The 19599-nt window shown below is 43.2% G+C and overlaps 1 protein-coding gene and 1 long non-coding RNA gene across 2 annotated transcripts in view; one reads left to right on the forward strand and one right to left on the reverse strand.

Moving 5' to 3' along the window:
• Positions 1-9389, reverse strand: part of LOC137480278 (uncharacterized) — an 89091-nt gene extending 79702 nt beyond the window's left edge. Inside the window, exons 1-2 of the long non-coding RNA XR_011002773.1 lie at positions 8336-9389; positions 1629-1712 (exon numbers count right to left, since the gene is read on the reverse strand). This is a non-coding gene — a long non-coding RNA (uncharacterized lncRNA). The remainder of the gene's footprint in view (positions 1-1628; positions 1713-8335) is intronic.
• The window catches only part of AMER3 (APC membrane recruitment protein 3), a 36307-nt gene extending 24362 nt beyond the window's left edge, over positions 1-11945 (forward strand). The window contains exon 3 of the mRNA XM_068201365.1: positions 11106-11945. The gene's annotated coding sequence lies outside the window, so the exon portion shown is untranslated. The remainder of the gene's footprint in view (positions 1-11105) is intronic.
• Positions 11946-19599: the final 7654 nt, after the last annotated feature.

Below are 19599 nucleotides of genomic sequence, written 5' to 3' on the forward strand. Positions count from 1 at the left end.
CCTACCCTGAGGTGTTTACCAAGGCACATCCTAGATGACTCACTGCTTTTCCTTCCTTTTTTTTTTTTTTCAGGACACTGCTATTGCATAAAACCCACAAAGCCATACAAGGCAGTTCTAAATAACAGCATTTTAAAACTTACAGAACTTACTACAGCCCAGGACAATTGCTGTATTTATGTCATGAACACTGCTAAACATAGCACAGGAAGACTTCCTTTTCCCTTCCTCCCCACCCCACGCATGGCTGACAGCTACATTTGTCAGATTCACAGCCTCACAGTTAAAAAAAGAAGTTAACTTCCAAAATTAAAATCACCTCCTTCAGCAATGTGAAGAGAGTCACTCATACTAGTTAAGATGTAATTTATATGCCTCTCTCTCATTATGTGTATGACATATACTGAACCTAAAACAAGTTTTGAAAATAGATCTTTTTAATACATACTAAAAGTGAAAAATTCCTAGAATATTTGCCTTTTTATCCTGTCAGAGGGAACTGAGTTTTTTAACAATGAAAAACCTGATCTGTTGCTGGAGTTTGACTAGCAACACCAAAAAAAGGGCAAAATTACAATGCCAATACTTCAGAATCCTGCAGAAATTGTCTTTAAAAAACACCAAAATGGATCAGTTCTAGACTGCAAGCTTAAAGCACTCAAAGACTTTAGCACCCTCAGTGCTTTTTCTTATAGACCTTATCAGACCATGAAGACTAAAATTTACAGTCTTGTGTGCCTAAATTTAGCTTTTAAAAGCTGACTCAGCTTATATATTTCAGCTCTACATATTCCATTGGGTCAGACTATCAGGCCATAAAACAGGGAAATTCTAATTACATGAATAAAAGAAATGGAGGAATAGTCAAAATCATCCTGCTATTGAGCTAACTGCAGGCAACAGGGAGGGCATTAAGTAGATCAGTTCATGAATAATGGAATATGGAGACTTTCAGCACTAAGTAGGTCAGTGGTACATATTTCTGGTTTACCCTTGTATAGTCACTCAGTAGCCTACTCACAGTGAACTCCCACTGCCTTCCTTCTCTTCTTACCAGACAGTCTTCAGCATCACAAAATTCCCCAAATCCTCCCATCCCTGTAGAGAACTCATGATCTGAAAATGTGTAGGGATTGGAGCTGGATATTGAGGCTGTCATCCAGGGAGGTTGCTTTGAGAGGTGCACTGTAATTGTTTATTCTCTGTCAGCTGGGGGTTTGTAAGGAAACTGCCCTTTGTGGCTGCTAACAGGTACAATTCCACATAAATCCAATCCTGACTTCTGTTTTTAATGGAATGCCTCCCATCAACAGATATTGCAGAGACTGTTACAAGTCCATGGGATTTTTTCAGAGATTTGGGTGGGTTCTAAATCAATGCTTAACATGACTGAACCATAACATTTTGTGGTACTTATATGAAGCAATACTGGTGGCTGTGTTACTGTTGATTCTTTGACTAATAAAATACCAGCAGAAGAATGGAAATGCATTATTTTGAAAGTTCTAATTTCCCTTAGAAGCTGTAATAAATTATTTTTCATTATTTCAGTTAAAGGAAATTTGCTCTTGCTCTTTTTCAAATTGTTGCCACAGGGATGTAAGTAGAAAACTGCCCAGCCAGCCTACCTGACACTTGCTGAGTCTGTGCTGAAATTATTTCAAAGCTGACAGAAGAGGAGCTGTCCAGTTCAAAGCCAACATCATTCAGCCCTGCAGGAGAGTAGCACAAGTGGAAATGCAGAAGCAACTGTGTGTTCCAAATTGTAGGCAACCATGACATCAAATACCTCCTTGTAGGAATTGACTGACTTAAGAAATCTGCAGCAGAATCCCTGCTGGCCACATTAATAACCAGCCAAGAGAGCCAAAGGCTGTGTAGAAAGCCAAACAAATTACCAATCCCTGAAAAGAGTTAATGGGCAATATTTTTACTGTCACCAAACTAAATAGGATAAACAAAACCAACCAAAGTTATTATTTTTCTGGGACTACATAGATGGTGACAGTTCAGTGTGGCATACCACATATAGGAAAACTGAGGGATTCAATAACATCATAATTCTAAAGAGTAGGTATTAGTCAGTCTGGCAATTTCAGCTGTTAAATAACACTTCTTATTTGGGTTAGCATGGGCACCAGCTAATACAGGACACAGTTGTTCTCTATTCATAGGTTTCACTGAGAGTATCATAAAAAACCAGTCCATTCCTATCTCCTGAACTCTACAAAACATTCCTTATTACTTCTTTTAAATCAAAACATTTATTTGAAAATGCATCTAAAAATAATAAATATTCTAGAACATAAAAGGTTTAAATCTAATGTATTTGCCACCCCAGGGTGCTTTTCATTTGTTCTCCTCACTCTTCTTAACTGAACAAGTAATTTATGTGAGTAATAAAAATAATCTTATTGAGTAGCTTTTAATCTATTATTCAATAGATAAAAGGAAAGTAAAAGTCACCCCTTCTATCAATAATTCAGCCTTGGTGCTAATGCAGCCATTCAGCTGCCCCCCTCACAAGGGCCTTGTGCATTTTTAATATGTTGGCTCTTTGTTAGGAGGTCAAAGATGTGACATGTGGTTAGAAACACAGTTACCAGGTGAGGGAGGGTCAACTGAAGAAAATATTCCTATTGCAAGTGAAACAAATTAAACTGGCAGAAGCATAAAGGAAAACTGCACAGTAGGGTCTTCAGTGCCTGACTTTGCTGAGGACCAAAAAGATGAAGCCCAGCTGCCAAGGCTGCCCTGGCTGGTAAAGAACTGGGACCTCTCAGCAGTGCCAGTGGAGATGAACAAACTTAAGCCAGGTTGGTCTGATGGGGTCACAAAGGATGTGCCCCAATTCAGCCTCTCCTCAGGTACTGTTTGTTCCCCTACCTGCATCCAAATGTGCTGGGACAGGCACACTCTCCAGAGCACCACAGAGGTCAGGGGTCTGATGACAGCAGTATTTCCCTCAGAGCCAAATTTTTACCAGTTTGGATAGTGCTGTAATTTGGATACCTGCCAAAATCTTCAAACCTTGGCTGCCTGGATCAGATCTCATAATCTAATGAATCCACCTGATCTCTTTAGCTTTACTTCCACAGAGGCATTTTTGAAGAATTGCTTCTTAAACACCACAACAGTTTGGAAAGCCCCAGGGCAAGGATGGCTTCCTTGGTCTACCTTTCTTGCAATGTGTGAATCAAGCACCTGCAAGAAAAAGAACTTAGCAAGGCTTTTTTGTCTGCTAATAAATCCCTCTAAGAGCACAATTTTCTCTAATAGTATGGTTGTCTTCTTTGGAAAAGATTAGCATGTCAAGAAGCCTCTTCAGAAGGATTCCAGAACCTCTGGCCACAGACAGGCGCCGTCTCTTCTCAAGGGTGGCACAGAAAACTCCTGAACTGATACTAGAAAGACAGATGAACTTTTAGACCTCTCCAAAGAAGAAGTGCATGTCATCCTGGCACCAAGCAGGTGCTGGTATCTTTGCAGGCCTTCCCATTCTATCAGACTGAGGGGTTCTGGTAGAAATTGAACCCAGCTCATGTGTTTCTGGAATAAAGTATTCCTTCCCCAGTATGACAGGCTGTCCCAATCAGTGTTACTCCTCTGCTAAAGGGTTGACAAGTCAGCTGATCATTTGTACTGGAAATAGTTCCATTTTGTTTTTACATCTTTAAGTTTAAACTCTGCATGACCCAGCATGGTTTAGGGCAGAAAAAGTAAAGGATTTGCCTTATTTCATCATGGCTCAAAATGAAGTCAATACATTTTCATGTAATATTTGGCAATTTCTCTCTAGCTCTATTTATTGCTGTCCAGCCTTCTTCAATAGGAGGAAGTGCCATTAATTTGTTACCGAGAGTGGAAGAATTCATTTTACATCTGGAACTGTTCCAGATGGAAAATAAATCTTGTTCCCCTGTGTGTCACATCACTCCGTCATGTAGATTTCCATTCCAGTGGAGCTTAGCAAAAACTTATACAGACCTATATAATGGTTGTTTATGACCAAAACACACAATTAACCTTATAAATACATTAAAAGGTAAAAATGAGGAGGATTTTGTAAGCTCTAGCACCAAGTTGATCATAGAAAACCTTCAGGCAAAAGTCAATTGCAATTTCAGTTTTGCAGGAGCAAGGAGTAAAGATCATGTAACCATTTCTGTTGCTGCCATAACCACATATTCCAGACCTGAATGTCTAATTTCCTAGCCTTTACCCTCCTTCTCATCGCAGGTTAAATGCTTTATAAATCAGGATCAAGTTTTGGGGATGTACTCCAAAGGGCTAGAAATGATGTCTAGAAATGACAATGCAAAACAAACATCCACAAATAGAAACAGACAAATGGAACAGTACAAGAAAAATGAGAGCACCCTTTGGCCCTTCAGAATTTGAAGTGTCATCAAGGTTTTCATACCTTTAGGAATGGACTTCCAAACACAAGAAGCCCCATGGAACACAACATTACAATTCCTCATTGGAAGTGTAACAAGGAGAGAGGGCAGACTCTGATTGTTGACTAATCATAAACGTCAGTATTTAAATAGACTAGGATATAACTGACAGGCTGAGATTGGCCCTCAGAAGCCTTGGAAGGGGTGTCAACCACCAAATCATGAATCTTACAGAGTAAGATCAATGAGGGAAAATACACAAAGCAACATATATTTGGGTTTGCATAACCAGACAGAAAAATACTGATTTCAAATGACAGTATTCTGAGTAGATATGAGCAGGCAAGACTGTGCTTATCAAGGCCAGAGGAAAGGCATCTTTTGATACCTTAGAAATAATATAAACAGAACATGAGCTACAGCCTTAGACATATGGATAAAATGATTTTATGCACAGAGTAAAACAGATGCAGACACAGCCTGCATATGAGAACAGACAGAGAATCTTGAGTCAGTGCAGTGCAGTGACTTGCAAGATAGTGGGGGTGTAAGAGCAAAAGAAAAAGACTTGGCTCAGAACAATTAATTGCAAACATACTTAAAGCAGTTTGCTACTTACTTTTAGATGCTGGGAGCTTGTTTGCTGACCCTAACTTTAGCAAGTCAGCAAATACACCATAGATGTGAAACACAAAGATGACATAGGGTTCATTGCAAGCCAGACTGACTGTGCCCTGCAGACACAGCCAGCTTGTACTTGGCAATCAATGAGCCAGATGTAATTGGAACACTGCTAACTGCCTGTAAATGATGCATTTTTTAAAAAACTGAAACATTTGAGAGACTGTATTGCATTCATTACCATTTCAATCAACAGCAGCACAATGCAGCACTGAGATTTAAATTACTACCCAATATAAATAATCTGAAAAGCTCGCAATAGCTGGGGCAGAGATTATTTACAGATTATTTCATTATAGGCTTCCTATTTGGCTAAGATTTTGCACACGCGAACTTGTCCCATGCTTCAGCCTTAGCTGTGTAGGCAGCTCTTTCAGTGAGAGAGATAAGAAAAGAAATAAGGTTGAGGAAGGCATAATGGAGGCATGGAAAATTGATTTTCAGACTGTGACCTTGACTCATAGGTTGAACGTGAGCTGTGAAGCAGACAATGAGGACAGGAAGAAGCTGCAGACAGCAGAACAGCAAACTTTGTTTGGAATTAGAGATTAAAGACAAATTCTGATGGCCTGTCCCTGCCCCCATAATCAAGTGCAGTAAGCATGTGATGATATTTTAACTTGCAGGGATCGTTGGGTATTTATGAAAGCACAGCAGAGCTCATACACTGTTTTTCTCTCAGAGATAGCATTTCAGAAGGATATTATTCCAGCCACTTGAGACGAAGAAAAAAATGAAGAGAAATATCTATACAATACATCAGTTATTTTATCACATTCTGTTATATTATCACACATAATTTCATTTGTTCACATGTTCATAAAATATTTAATCTAACTAATTTTCTACTCTGAACTTTTTTATGATGGATATGAAATAATACAAAGTTTTACAGAAAGAACGTCATCATGAAGGAAGAGAACACTGGTTTCTGATAAGCCACATGCGATGTAGTTAAGAAAAGCAGGGGAAAGTGGTTAGAGTGGTTTAAAATTTGCAGTTTGCCACCGAGTTATGGGGTCAGACACAAACTTTTCAGCCAAGGACCACATTACTATTGCAGGACTGTTTCTCCAGCAAGAAGCAGTTAAAGAGGCTTTGTCTTTATTTTCTTTCTGTGCCTGTTCTATTGTGTACCTCAGGGAAAGAAGGAACTAGCCAGTTAGGCTAGGTCCACACTCAGAATGCGTTGTCAGCACAGGATCATGTACTATGATGTTATGCAGTATATTATGCTGGCACAGCATTTCAATGCAGGTGCAGCTTATAACAGCGAAAAAAGGTTTTTACAGTATAACATCCTGATTACCTGGGAGTGACAAGTTGGTTTTTGTGCACAAGTGACTTCTGACAACATAACTGTTTGTCAGGTCACACCCCAGGTGCTGATCATAACTCTGCCATCACAAAATCTGTAGAGCAGTCCTAGCCTTTAAACCATGGGGGAACCTCTGCTCTACCTAGAAAACACTGCCTGGGCTTCTTAAGACCTCTGGAGTGGCATATAAAGGTTGGAAGAGGACGGGGAACATGAAACAGACTTTTTCTAAAGCTCATTCTGACACAGACTGAGAATTTGAGTTCCACAAGCAAACAAAACTGCATGGTGTGCAGAGATATAATATTACAGCATCAAGATCCTCTGTCCCTTACACAAAGATCCTCTGAGCTCACAGAGGACCAGCACAGCTGCAGTATTTCTGTGTGAGTGGTCAGTCTTCAACAGGATTGAAATCCAATCCAGTAGTATTGGGAATTTCCTACAAAATGTCTTTCTGAATAGAAACGCATTTTTGTTAGTGCACAGTAGTGTGCTCAAGGTGCCATTCTGAAATGGTACATACCCTGAAACTGAAGTGACTAGAAAATAAAAACCCTAAATTAAAAAAAAAAAATCAGGCCAATTCATGATTACGGCTTTTAAAACAGTACTTTTTTATGGAAAGGGAGTTTTTGCATATCTCCATAGCACACCATTAAGACAGAATAGCTTTCTGTTCTGTGCATGCTGACTATGATCAATTCTGTTCTGCTGTAAATTCTTCTAGGTAGTGAGGCATTTTTTCTATTTTCCTGGAAGCATATTTTATTGTTCCAGTAAAACTGAGTTTTCACAAATAATATTTAAACTTTTGAAAGGCAGCATATTCCCCATCTGAAAATCATTCCATCATAAAATTCCCAGCTAACTGTCAATCTACACAACCAGCCAGGGGAATTGGCTCTGCATGATAGCAGAGCTGTTAAATAACCTTGCATCAAGGTTACAGCAGTTCAATGACCAGGCTAGACAAAGTATGCTTCAGGGCATTCCCTCATGGTAGAAACAGCTCTTGCAAAGGGCCTGCCTCAGTTTCCCATTTCCAATGTCTACTAAGTTGATCAGCTTTTTTTCTTTGGGGGGGGGGGGTCGCAGTGGTGGTGGGGCAGAGGTGGGGGGCACTGAAGTCTCTATTCATCTCTTAACTGATGTTGTTATTTAGCTTCCAGTTCAGACTTCTTGACTTAGAATCAGTTTCTCCTGTTCCTCTTCAACTGCTATCAGCAGGTTTTCTCCAGCTTGGAGCGTCCATAATAATCCAATCTTCCATCAGATACATGTTGAACTTCACTCATCCAATCACTCTCGATTCTCAGGCTGACATAACAGGCATATCTTTGTCCCAGATGAGAGAAGAAGAAATCTTACAATGCAAGATTCTGCAACCCGAGGCCTTAGGGGCACAGTGGCCCTGCATTCTAACTTGCTCCCGAGTCTATTATTCTAACTAATAACTCCCAAGACACTCTTCTCTCCAGCAAAGGCTACATCAAATATTTTTTAAACAGATTTCCTTAGGCACACGAGCAATTGATCTTGGAAAACATCCCTTCTGGCCTTAAAGGCCCAGTGTTCAAAGTCTGTACAATAAGGCTTATAAATTAAAATTATAAAAGTCACACCAGAAAAAAAGAGAAAAAAACATCAAATGTGATTGTCGGAGTAAGGAATTGAGAGTTGAACATCACTGGGTCTATCACTGTTTTAGTTTGCAGGTAGAGTGAAGATGTCATGAAAACTTCGTCATAAAAGGGGACCAGCTCAGGAACTGAGTCATTTAATAATGCCAGTAAGGACTGAGCTGATATTCACTCATAAACTCTAGCTGCCTAGGAAATACTAAAACGTCAGGCGTTCTGTGAGAGAACTGGACTTAGTAGGGATGATGATATCGGAACTTACAGGCTGCAATTGCCAGACACACAGTCAGGACCTGAAAATTCAGCTACCAGACCTTCCCATGACCCTGCTGCAGCCCTCTCTTCTTCCCCCTACTGCTGTTCTGCTGTGCCACCTCGTGCTCACCAGCTGACACTGCTGCATGGAACGGGACACCTGCACATCGTTAAAATCCTTCATGTTGAGCTCTGTGGGACCAGAGCAATGTTCACCTGTGCCGGCTGACACAGCTGTAAACAGGACATGTGAACATGGAACGCTGTTACTGTCAAAATCCTTTCTGTACTCTTGTGAAAGCCGAGATGCTCACAGACGTTTTCAGACTTTCAGTGATTACAGGCAGAGTTTTGAGTTCATTGCAATTCAAATCGTTAGGTAAGACCTGTATGGTGGACATTTTCCACAACTGCTACCAGAGCCATTGCCCTGTCTGCTGTCCTTGTCCTCTGGGCTGTGTAGCAGCATCTCCCAGGGCCCAGAGCAGGGAACGCACATGAAGAAATTCCTTGTCCTTTACCAACTTTGATGCTGATGTGTAGTATTTTGAATAACCACATGACTACCCTGTGTTTTTTACTTACCTCACTGTAAAATGGGTGACATTTATTTATTTCACCAGCGTGACAGAGCTTTGGTATGATTTTTCACAGCAGATGGGGCTTTAGAGATCTGCAAATGACATTGCTTTAACAAACTGACAGAAACGTCTTTCTGATGACAGGGCACACACTGGGAACTTTGCAGAGGACCCTTAACTGAAGGAAGCACAGCAATCCAAACGGCTCAAGAAGGTCTTTGCATTTAGCAGATTTTCATAACATTCGTCCAGACATATTCATATTCTTTGATATTTTCAGGAACTGCCGACATTCAGGTTACATGGGGACTTTCAGGTGCCAAACCCCTCACTTTAGGCAAGCATCCTGAATGACTTGACACGGCAAAGAAACTCTTCCTCTAAGCAAAAAACTGTAGAAATTGTACAGCTTGGGAGCTAACCTGACAAATTCCTCACTGCAGTCGACCTGGCCTCATCAGTCCTGTCGTGGAAAGCCCAATCGCAAAATACATCTCTTCTAAGGAAACGCTGCAGCTCGGACCCAGCAGCTCAGCCGCGAGGGGTCAGTGCTCCACCAGCAGAGCTGCGCTTGGGCTCCGCAGGGAAACCGCGCTCAGCGCTGGGAGCGGACCCGCTCCGCTGCTCCCGCCGGCACCGCACAGTGCGAGAGGGGGAAGCTGCTTCATCAGAGCCTTCTAACCCGTGGAAAAACAGCCTCCCGATCAAGGAAAACAAACCGTAGCAAGCTTATGAATATCACAGATTCCTGTGCTGGCCTGCCAAATACCACTGCACGATTTGTGTTTGGGATTCTCAAAGGATTAGGCCTCCTCCTAGCTTGGGAAGCGTGCCTGGGTCAGCAGAGCAGGCAGGCATGCAGCTATTCCCAGCACTTCGAGCACGGGCACAAACTGGGGAGTCTTTTCTCCTACTGCTTAGGGACACTGACAAGCTGATTGTGGTCAGAAGACCCTGAGCATCTGTTTCTGAGTAAGAATAACCCCTTGAGTATTGAAGGAGTATAATGATGTCTTATATTTATATTTCCAGTTACATGAAATCTAAAGATAGTAAGAGGACAATAACTGCTTTTTACTTAAGTAAGCCACCTCTAAGCACATTTAAAATTTTTTTGTTTTCTGAGATGACTTTTCTCAGTTGAATTTCTAACCCTATTTTACATGCTTCAGAGCTTTCACTGAGAATTGGAAAGAGCGAGCTCCCAGTGCCACAGAGATGGCTTTGGTGACCATGTTCCCCCCTGTACATCAGTCAGGCTGCCCAGGCACAGTTCTGGTGCCTGCTCCTCACAATGGGCAGAGGTTGCAGCTGGCACAAGGAAATCAAGAGTGCAGCAAGAGCCGCTCTCTGAATTGCATCCACCAGAGCCTGTTAGTCCCAATACACCAGAGAGGTCTGTCTCAGCTGATCTGGTAATATTTTTTAGGAGTTTCTTAGGCAGGTGCTTAACAAGAGCCATCCAGGGAACGATTGGGCATATCCTTTCCTCTACTGCCTCATTCAACCTGGACTTCTTTACATTAGTGCCTTCCAACCCATGAAGAGAGTAATTTAGATGAGCTTGAGAAAGGACACTGCCTGCAAGGGGACACAAATTACACCAGAAACAGACTGATCTGTTCAAATGTATTTGGTCTGTTTTAGTGCCACTGCTGCCTGTGACAGCAGCAGAGATGGAGATGTCACAGGATAGGAATAGGACAAAAACAAAGGAAGGAAAAGCTGAGAGGTCTGGGCTGGGTAGGAGGGGCAATGGGAAAGCTGCAGTTGGTAGGAGAATATTAAAGCAAAGCAGAACTGATTGTAGCTTTCCACCTTTGGTTCTTTAAGTGAGGTTCCTCTGCAAAAAGACTGGGAAACCATTGCACTGCATCACTGCAAAGAATAATGGGAAACTATAAGCATATTTTTAGAAATAGTAAGGGCTTTGGGGGCTTGCTTTACCTATCTTGTGAAAATTCAAAAGCCTAATGACAAAACTCCTGCTAAAAAAACACTTGCAGGAAGATGCAGGTGGCATATGGTACACAGTTACTCTAGATTAGTTTGCCTAAACAACAGGAAATTCTTATGTCATAGTTAATCTGACGCTGGTTGCATTCTGGTGGTAGCTAATTTTTATTTCTGTTTTTTGTTATTTTCCTTCATTCACTCACCAATATATTTTAAATAAAAACCTGAAACAAAAGTGCCAACATTTAAGATGTTTTTGCTTGTATTGCAGGTGCAACACTGAAGAATCTGTTTGTAGATATGGATGCACCCCCAACACAGCATAGCATGGCAGTTTCGTGACACTATACCAAGATCAGAATCAACAAGGGTTTCTCTCTGGCGATCTCACCAGAAGTGTTAACAGCAGAAAATCATGCCAGTCTGTTGGAATGACAGGCACAGTTAGGAGTTCTGGACAACCACACACCCCTGAAGCCATAGTTGCAGATGGCTGGTAACTAATACTCTTTTTTAAAAACAAAACCAAACCCAAGTTCAGTAGGATTGTGAAAAAATTCATGCCATGATAAGGTTTAAGAAAAAAATGATAGCATATTTCTGTCATATCATGCCACACAACAATTGAAAATATCACTATATTTTTAAAACACAGGTATGTGCAGAATGAGCTTTCATTTGGGAAGCTGTTATGAAGAGGTAAAATAGTTTTCTGTTGTACTAATTTTTCTTTAATTTTAGAGAAAAGCTTTATATATTTTTTGGCAACAAAGCCACAAGGTTATAGTGCAGATTACACTGGTATGGCAAGATACTGCCTAGGAAAAGGTATTTTTTAAACAAACAAAAATATCAGGAAGCAGAATATAGTATGCCCTATATTGTCCAAAAACATGTGTTTATCATAGCAGAATTTGTGAGTAGAATAATGAGTTATATGTGAAAATCACCATCAAAAAGATAAATTGATACCATTTTAAATGAGAGAAAACATGTTTTTAATATCCATTATAACAGCTGCACTTAACCTTATATGAAGTCTTCCTTTTCTAATTGAAAAACTGTTCTCAAAGTACTAGACAAGATATGCTGTTAACCCAGTTTTTTTTTTGGTTTTTTTTTTTTTTTTTTTTTTTTTTTTTTTTTTTTTTTTTTTTTTTTTTTTGTGGCTTTCTTGGAGTTAGTTTAACAGTCATTTTCATACCACAGTTTGAACCTGGTCTTGGCTGCCTTATATTTTGAGAATAAATGGAAAAACCCTCTATGCTTTGTAGATGAAACCTGATGATTAAATGGTCCCCTGTGGCCATGGTGTATTTACAGAGATCTTTACAACCGCCTCGTTAGTATCCTGCCTTGGACAGTATTTAGGGGCGGTATCTTTGTGTTGTGTTTGCCACATCTTTGCCCTGAGATTTGCTGTCATGGGGAAAAGTGGAAGAAGGATATGATGCTGGGAACTGCAGCAAGGGAAAACTACCTTAGATTAGATGCCTGAATTTTGATGTCAAAAGTTAATTTCTACCTTTGATCATTAATAATGTAAAGAATATATAACCACAATATTTATGAGATGTCTGCATTTTGCAGAATCTGGGTTTTAGAAAGCATGACATAGCTGGACTAGGAAGCTATAAAGTGAAATCACATCCCCTAGCTATGGAGCTTTCTCAGTATTACTCGACACTTACGAAGAGGAGAGCTTCCCTCTCCAGTGCTCCAAGACTGCCAGCACAAATCAACTTTGAGAATGCACTCATTTTACCACAAGTATCTCCTGAAAAAATATATATTATAAGCATCTAAGACCCTCTTTCATGGCACACAATAGTATTTCTGAAGACTGCTTTGAAGTTGTCATTTAACCTACAAAAGCCTGAAACACCAATGAATTAGTCATACAGGCATTTCCTCCTAAAATACTAAGTGACACATTAGAACTGAGCTGACCAAATAATAATTAACATAGGGCTTAATATTCCAGCAATAGACAGTCTGTACAAGAATTAATTGTTCCTCACACAAGTGATCCCTTTCCTTTTGCAATTACCACAGTAGCCTCCTTCAGCTCACCAACATGTCTTGTAATGAAGAGCCCAGAATCTCGAGGACCAGAGACAGAATTTCTCCTCCTTGCAGCACACTGCACATCTCTTCCCTGGGTTTCAGGCTGAGCAACCGACTTCATGGAGGAAAACAAAGGCAACAGGAAGAAAAAAGTCCTCGTGCTCCCACATACCAACGGAGACAGTATTTCAGTGGAGACTATTCTTTTTCCCACCCTACAGGCACAGAGCAACAAATGATTTGTCTAACTTTATTTACCTCCAGGGTGTCTTTCTCCTGCTGCTGCTCCTCTCCCTCTAAGCCCAGCCCATCTGTAACAGCTAACCAGCCTCCCCTGCTGCTGTCTGCAAACCAGAGGGAAAAGGTGCAGACAAGACAGATGGGCTTTTACTGCATTGTCCAGCATTGACAGAAATAGCCTGTCCAGGTCCCTCTGGATGGCATCCCTTCCCTCCAGCATGTTGATTGCTCCATATATCTTGGTGTCACTGGCAAGCTTGCTGAGGTGCATTTGGTCCCACTGTCCATGTTAAACAGGGCCAATCCCAAAGCCAGCCCTGGAGGAATGTCACTTGTCACTCTCCAATTGGACATCAAGCTGTTGACCGCTACACTTTGAGCATGACCATCCAGCTACTCCTGTACCCACTGAGTGATCCTTGCACTTTCCAATTAAAAGCCAAGGATGTCATGTGGGACAGAGTCAAATACTCTGCACAGGTTCACATAGATGTGACTTGCTCTTCACTTGTCCACTACAGCTGTAACACCACCAAATTTGTCAGGCATGATTTGCCCTCACTGAAGTCATGCTGGCTGTCCCAATCACTTCCAATGTTTTCTACATGCCTTACTTCACTGGACTGCTGTGACTTCTCAAATATGATCGATAGTGGCTCATCCACTTCTTCCACTAGTTCCCTTAGGACCTGAAATGAATCTCGTCAGATTCCATGGTCCTTTGCACCTTCAGGTGGCTTAGATGTTCTTGAACATGATCTCCTCCTACAGAGCACAGCTCTTCATTTTCCCAGTCCTTGCCTTTGCCTTCTGTGACTCAGCCAGTGTGGCTGGAGCACCTGTTGGTGAAAACCAATGAAAAAAGGCTGAGTAACTCAGCATTCTCTGCATCCTGAGTAAACAGGTATAATGTTTCCTTCCAGACAGGGCTCATTGTTTCCCTAATCTTTCTTTTATCACTGACATACCTATGGAAGCTATTCTTGGTGCCCTTGATATCCCTGACCAGATTTAATTCTATCAGGATTTTAGCTTTCCTCACCTAATCCCTATCTGCTTGAACAGTGCTGGTGAGGACAATTTCTGTGTATTCCTACCAGACTACCTTTTCTTGCTTCCATCCTCATTGACTTATTTTTTTGTTTGTTCAGGAGCTTCTTGTTCATCTGTGCAGGCTTCCTGGCCTTTTTACCTCATTGCCTCTTTTTTGGGATGCATTTCTCCTGAGCTTGGAGGAGATGATCCTTGAGTATCAACCATCTTTCTTAAACCCCTCTTCTCTCCGGGGCTTTACTTCATGGTATCCTAGCAAGCAGATTCCTCCTTAAGAGGCCAAAATCTGCTCTACAGAAGTTCAGGGTAGTGATCTTGCTGTGCAGCCTCCTCACACTTGCATGCTGACACTCTAAGGTCCTGGGTTCAATCCATGTTACCAAAAGAACAACTGTGGATCTGCATTACACACCATGGAAAAAATGCTTGTGGGTAGTCTGTCTTAGTTCTCCCTGTGGAGTTGTATGGTTGCTGATGCAATGCTGGGGAAAGCTCAAAAATCTCCATTTAAAGAACCAACAGAAAATTTCCCTCCTCGAGGTCATATTAAATAAGGTCTTTACTAAGATGGTCTGTACATGAGTTTAAAGGAGAATCTTTAAATTAAACTTGTTATATTACCCAAGCAACATCTCTTTAACAAATGAAGACAGGCTGATAAATAATTATGAATTTTAAATATTCACTGCATGTAAGTATTCGATTTCTCATGCAGTATGTAGCTGTGAGAACAGCTTTCTTTAGCCTGCATTCAGCCTAACATACTGTCATTCCCCTTTGGTGTTAGATGGATTTTTTAACTTTTCAATGGATGTAACAGAAAATTTAAGATAAAATATGAAAACTTTTTCAGATTTTTGTGGGTACAAAACTTCAAAGCAGCTTGTATGAACCTGTTCACCTACTTCCTGTCCTGTTTTTGCAAGACTGTAAGCAGTGACCAGTTGTGTCCAGACAAAGATCAGAATAATAATTAAAAGAACAATACCTTTATGCTGAAGACAACCTCCAAAAAGGAAGAAAGGGGTTTCCCCCTCCCCTCATCTTATGGTGCATTAAAATGTAATAAAAATTTTTCCGGAAATTTTATTTAAAATAAAACTATATTCTTTTCAAGACATCAGTTCTTGACATTCCTTCTTTTAATGCAGAATTCATTGGAATTCCCAGCACAAAAACCAGGTACCTGAGTACCCTTAACAAACCCACATGTACTGCTATGAGTAGAGAGAGCACTTACCCCTTTAAAAAAATGCAGTGCAAATAATCTCATACTAGTAAAAATGTCTGAAAAAAATGTAGGAAGAAATACATGAATTGTCAGGTAAGTGTTCCTTAGCAAAGTATTAAAATGGCAGTCAAGTATCCCAGTCAGATGTAAGAGATGGGAACTTAGGCACAAGTCCCAGAGCAATACTTTGCTTCACTCATAATATTCCTTTGTTCTCAGTAAGATGGAGCATTTGGTGGCAGGATTTTGGAAATGCTGACATTTTACAGCGAATGCACAGGACGCACAACAAAATTGCAGGTAAAATGAGGAATATTTAAGAGAGAACAATGTTACATATTCTGACTTCTACTTAAGGAAAAGAATAAAACTTCTTGATCGACAATGTATATGCATGGCACATATATATCTATAATAATAATAATAAGTATGGATACACACACTTAAAAATGATTTGTGCAAACTTAAGTTCAAGAATAGGGAAGAAATCTCAAGCAGGTACCTTTTGAAAATCTGAGTAGCAGATTAATAAAATTTCAGTACAAACATGGTTTATTATGTAACTAAGATACATGCATTTATATGCTGTTTAACCTATTTTGTTAACTATTTTTCATATATGTCATAGCTAATGTACATATGCTTTATGTATTATATTTTAGTTACCATATTCTACATTACATATTAAAGTCACTTGGATTCAACATTGTTTGGTCTCTAGTCAATATCACATTATTGTTTCACATGGTGTTATTGAATTACTCTTTCCAACTCTGCAAATTCTTTATTCAGAAAAAAAAAAACAAAACCCTCCTACTGCATATGAATAATTTATTTTCCTTAAATCCCCAGCCTATATGAAAGGGATAAAGAGGCAAAATTCATTTCTCTCATTCTTCTCCTCTGTACAGGACTGCCTTATCAGTCAATCAGCACTGGAAGAATCAGAATATCAAGATCAAAATACTGTAATCTTATGCTGATAGTCTTATATTGAATATTTAAATTGATTCAGTCATAAGCATCTGTCACTCAATTACAAGGACTTTTAAAGTCCTTTTAATAATTTTCTTAATGTTAGCATAATTGTAACCCTGCAATAATGCTCCTAAGTAGAAAATTGCAGAAAGGGAAGGAAGGAGCCCAGTTTTTCCATGATGGAACACCAGTATAATGAAAGCTGGCACAACCTGAAATGCAACAGCAGTCATACAAGTGCAAGAAAGTACCAGCCCACATATTCCTATCAGGGATCCTTTAGAAGGTGCATCTTGAGTAATGAGGAAAGCGATAATAATGAAAATGAAAGGAATACGACTCAGTTGATGATGCATTAAGAAGGAGCATCTTGTTTAACACACATAGAACAAAGAAAGGCATGTTGCTGTCATTGCAGAAATTAACAAAACACCATAAAACACACACCAGGCGGCGTGCTAGGGATGTGCCAGATGACAAGCCACGGTGCTCTTCGGTACCTTCTGGCTGAGCACGCGTTGGCACAAGCGGGGCTGGAGCGCTCACCTGACGCTGCAGAGCCCTGCCCTGCTCTGCTCTGCTCTGCTCTCCGCCATGCGTGACTCCCACCCACGGAGCGCTCACCCCATCACACACAAACGGCTTCCACCTCTGTCACATAATTCCTACAAACAAACAGCCCCAACTGTTTCAGCTGTAACTTGTGCCCCAGCTTCTATCATGGCACCCAGGAAGCCTGAAGCGGTTTGACCACCTGAACCTGTGTGCTTAGAGCACACGAACTCGAAAGGCTCTGCCAAGCTGCAGAGAGCAAGGCTCACGCCTGACCGCTCACCTCCCCGCGGGAATGCTTTTCCAAGGCAGCCCCAGATCCTCGGGCCGCCAAGACCTGCCTCGAACCTGACTACCCAGGTCCGTTCTACCACGGGGATTCACCTGCTCGGCACCTGTGCTCACCCGCCCTCACTGCACCTGTGCCCCCTGTGCCTCATAGCACCTGTGCCTCCTGTGCCCATCTGTCCCTCACTGCACCTGTGTCCCCTGTGCCTCATAGCACCTGTGCCTCCTGTGCCCATCTGTCCCTCACTGCACCTGTGCTCACCCGCCCTCACTGCACCTGTGTCCCCTGACCCTCACTGCACCTGTGCCTCCTGTCCCTCACTGCACCTGTGCCCATCTGTGCCTCACTGCACCTGTGCCTCCTGTCCCTCACTGCACCTGTGCCCATCTGTCCCTCACTGCACCTGTGTCCCCTGTCCCTCACTGCACCTGTGCCCCCTGTGCCTCATAGCACCTGTGCCTCCTGTGCCCATCTGTCCCTCACTGCACCTGTGTCCCCTGTGCCTCATAGCACCTGTGCCTCCTGTGCCCATCTGCCCCTCACTGCACCTGTGTCCCCTGTCCCTCACTGCACCTGTGCCTCCTGTCCCTCACTGCACCTGTGCTCACCCGCCCTCACTGCACCTGTGCCCTCTGTGCCTCATAGCACCTGTGTCCCCTGTGCCCATCTGCCCCTCACTGCACCTGTGTCCCCTGTGCCTCATAGCACCTGTGCTCATCTGCCCCTCACTGCACCTGTGTCCCCTGTCCCTCACTGCACCTGTGTCCCCTGTGCCCATCTGTCCCTCACTGCACCTGTGCCTCCTGTCCCTCACTGCACCTGTGCCCCCTGTGCCTCATAGCACCTGTGTCCCCTGTGCCCATCTGCCCCTCACTGCACCTGTGTCCCCTGTCCCTCACTGCAACTGTGCTCATCTGCCCCTCACTGCACCTGTGTCCCCTGTCCCTCACTGCACCTGTGCCCCCTGTCCCTCACTGCACCTGTGCCCATCTGCCCCTCACTGCACCTGTGTCCCCTGTCCCTCACTGCAACTGTGCTCATCTGCCCCTCACTGCACCTGTGTCCCCTGTCCCTCACTGCACCTGTGCCCCCTGTCCCTCACTGCACCTGTGCCCATCTGCCCCTCACTGCACCTGTGTCCCCTGTCCCTCACTGCACCTGTGCCCCCTGTCCCTCACTGCACCTGTGCCCATCTGCCCCTCACTGCACCTGTGTCCCCTGTCCCTCACTGCACCTGTGCCCCCTGTCCCTCACTGCACCTGTGCCCATCTGTCCCTCACTGCACCTGTGTCCCCTGTCCCTCATGGCACCTGTGTCCCCTGTCCCTCACTGCACCTGTGCCCCCTGTGCCTCATGGCACCTGTGTCCCCTGTCTCTCACTGCACCTGTGTCCCCTGTCCCTCATGGCACCTGTGTCCCCTGTCCCTCACTGCACCTGTGTCCCCTGTCCCTCACGGCACCTGTGCCCACCCGCCCCTCACGGCACTCCCTGGTGGGATGCTGCTCACACCTGCCTCACCCCACGAGGTGCCTAAATCACGCACGAGGACTAAGCACGAGGGATTGGTGTTCCTGGAGGATGGGCTGGGGAGGAGCCTGAGGGTGCCGACCTTCTGCTCCCTCGAGAGCAGCAGGGGTCACAGCTGCAGCCGAGTGGGGCCATCTCCCACCTCCCTCAGCACTGTGGGGAGGCAGCTCCCTGCGGTACTGGGGGAGAGGACTCGGCTCTTCCATTGCTGGAGGGTAGGAAGGCTCTGAAGAAGGATCTGGATGGGCTGAAGTGAACAGCATGGCCAAGTGGTACAAGATGGCCAAGTGCCACACATTCTCACAACAGCCCCCCGCAACACTACAGGCTGGGGACAGAGAGGCTGTAAAGTGGCCCAGAGGAAAAGGCCCTGGGGGTGCTGGTCAATAGTGGCTGAACATGAGCCCAGGTGTGCCCAGGTGGCCAAGAAGGCCAAAAGCACCTGGCCTGTGTCAGCAGTGGTCAGCAGGACCAGGGCAGTGATGAGGCCACATCTCGTGTGCTGTGTCCCATTCTGAGCCCCTGAATTCAGCACTGAAGTGCTGGAACCAGTCCAGAGGGGGAAATGGAGCTGTGGGAGGGGCTGGAGCACAAGTCCCGTGAGGAGCAGCTGGGGGAGCTGGGGGTGTTTAGCCTGGAGAAAAGGAGGCTCAGGGGGGACCTTATGGCTCTGCACAGCTCCCTGACCAGGAGGCTGTAGCCAGGTGGGGCCGGCCCTGCTCTCAGGGAACGAGGGGCAGGATGAGAGGACGTCGCCTTAAGCTGTGCTGGAGGTTCAGGTTAAACACTAGGAAGAAATTCTTCACAGAAGGGGTGATTAGATGTTG

Source organism: Anomalospiza imberbis, chromosome 10, assembly GCF_031753505.1.
Source record: "Anomalospiza imberbis isolate Cuckoo-Finch-1a 21T00152 chromosome 10, ASM3175350v1, whole genome shotgun sequence".
NCBI classification, from domain to species: domain Eukaryota; kingdom Metazoa; phylum Chordata; class Aves; order Passeriformes; family Viduidae; genus Anomalospiza; species Anomalospiza imberbis.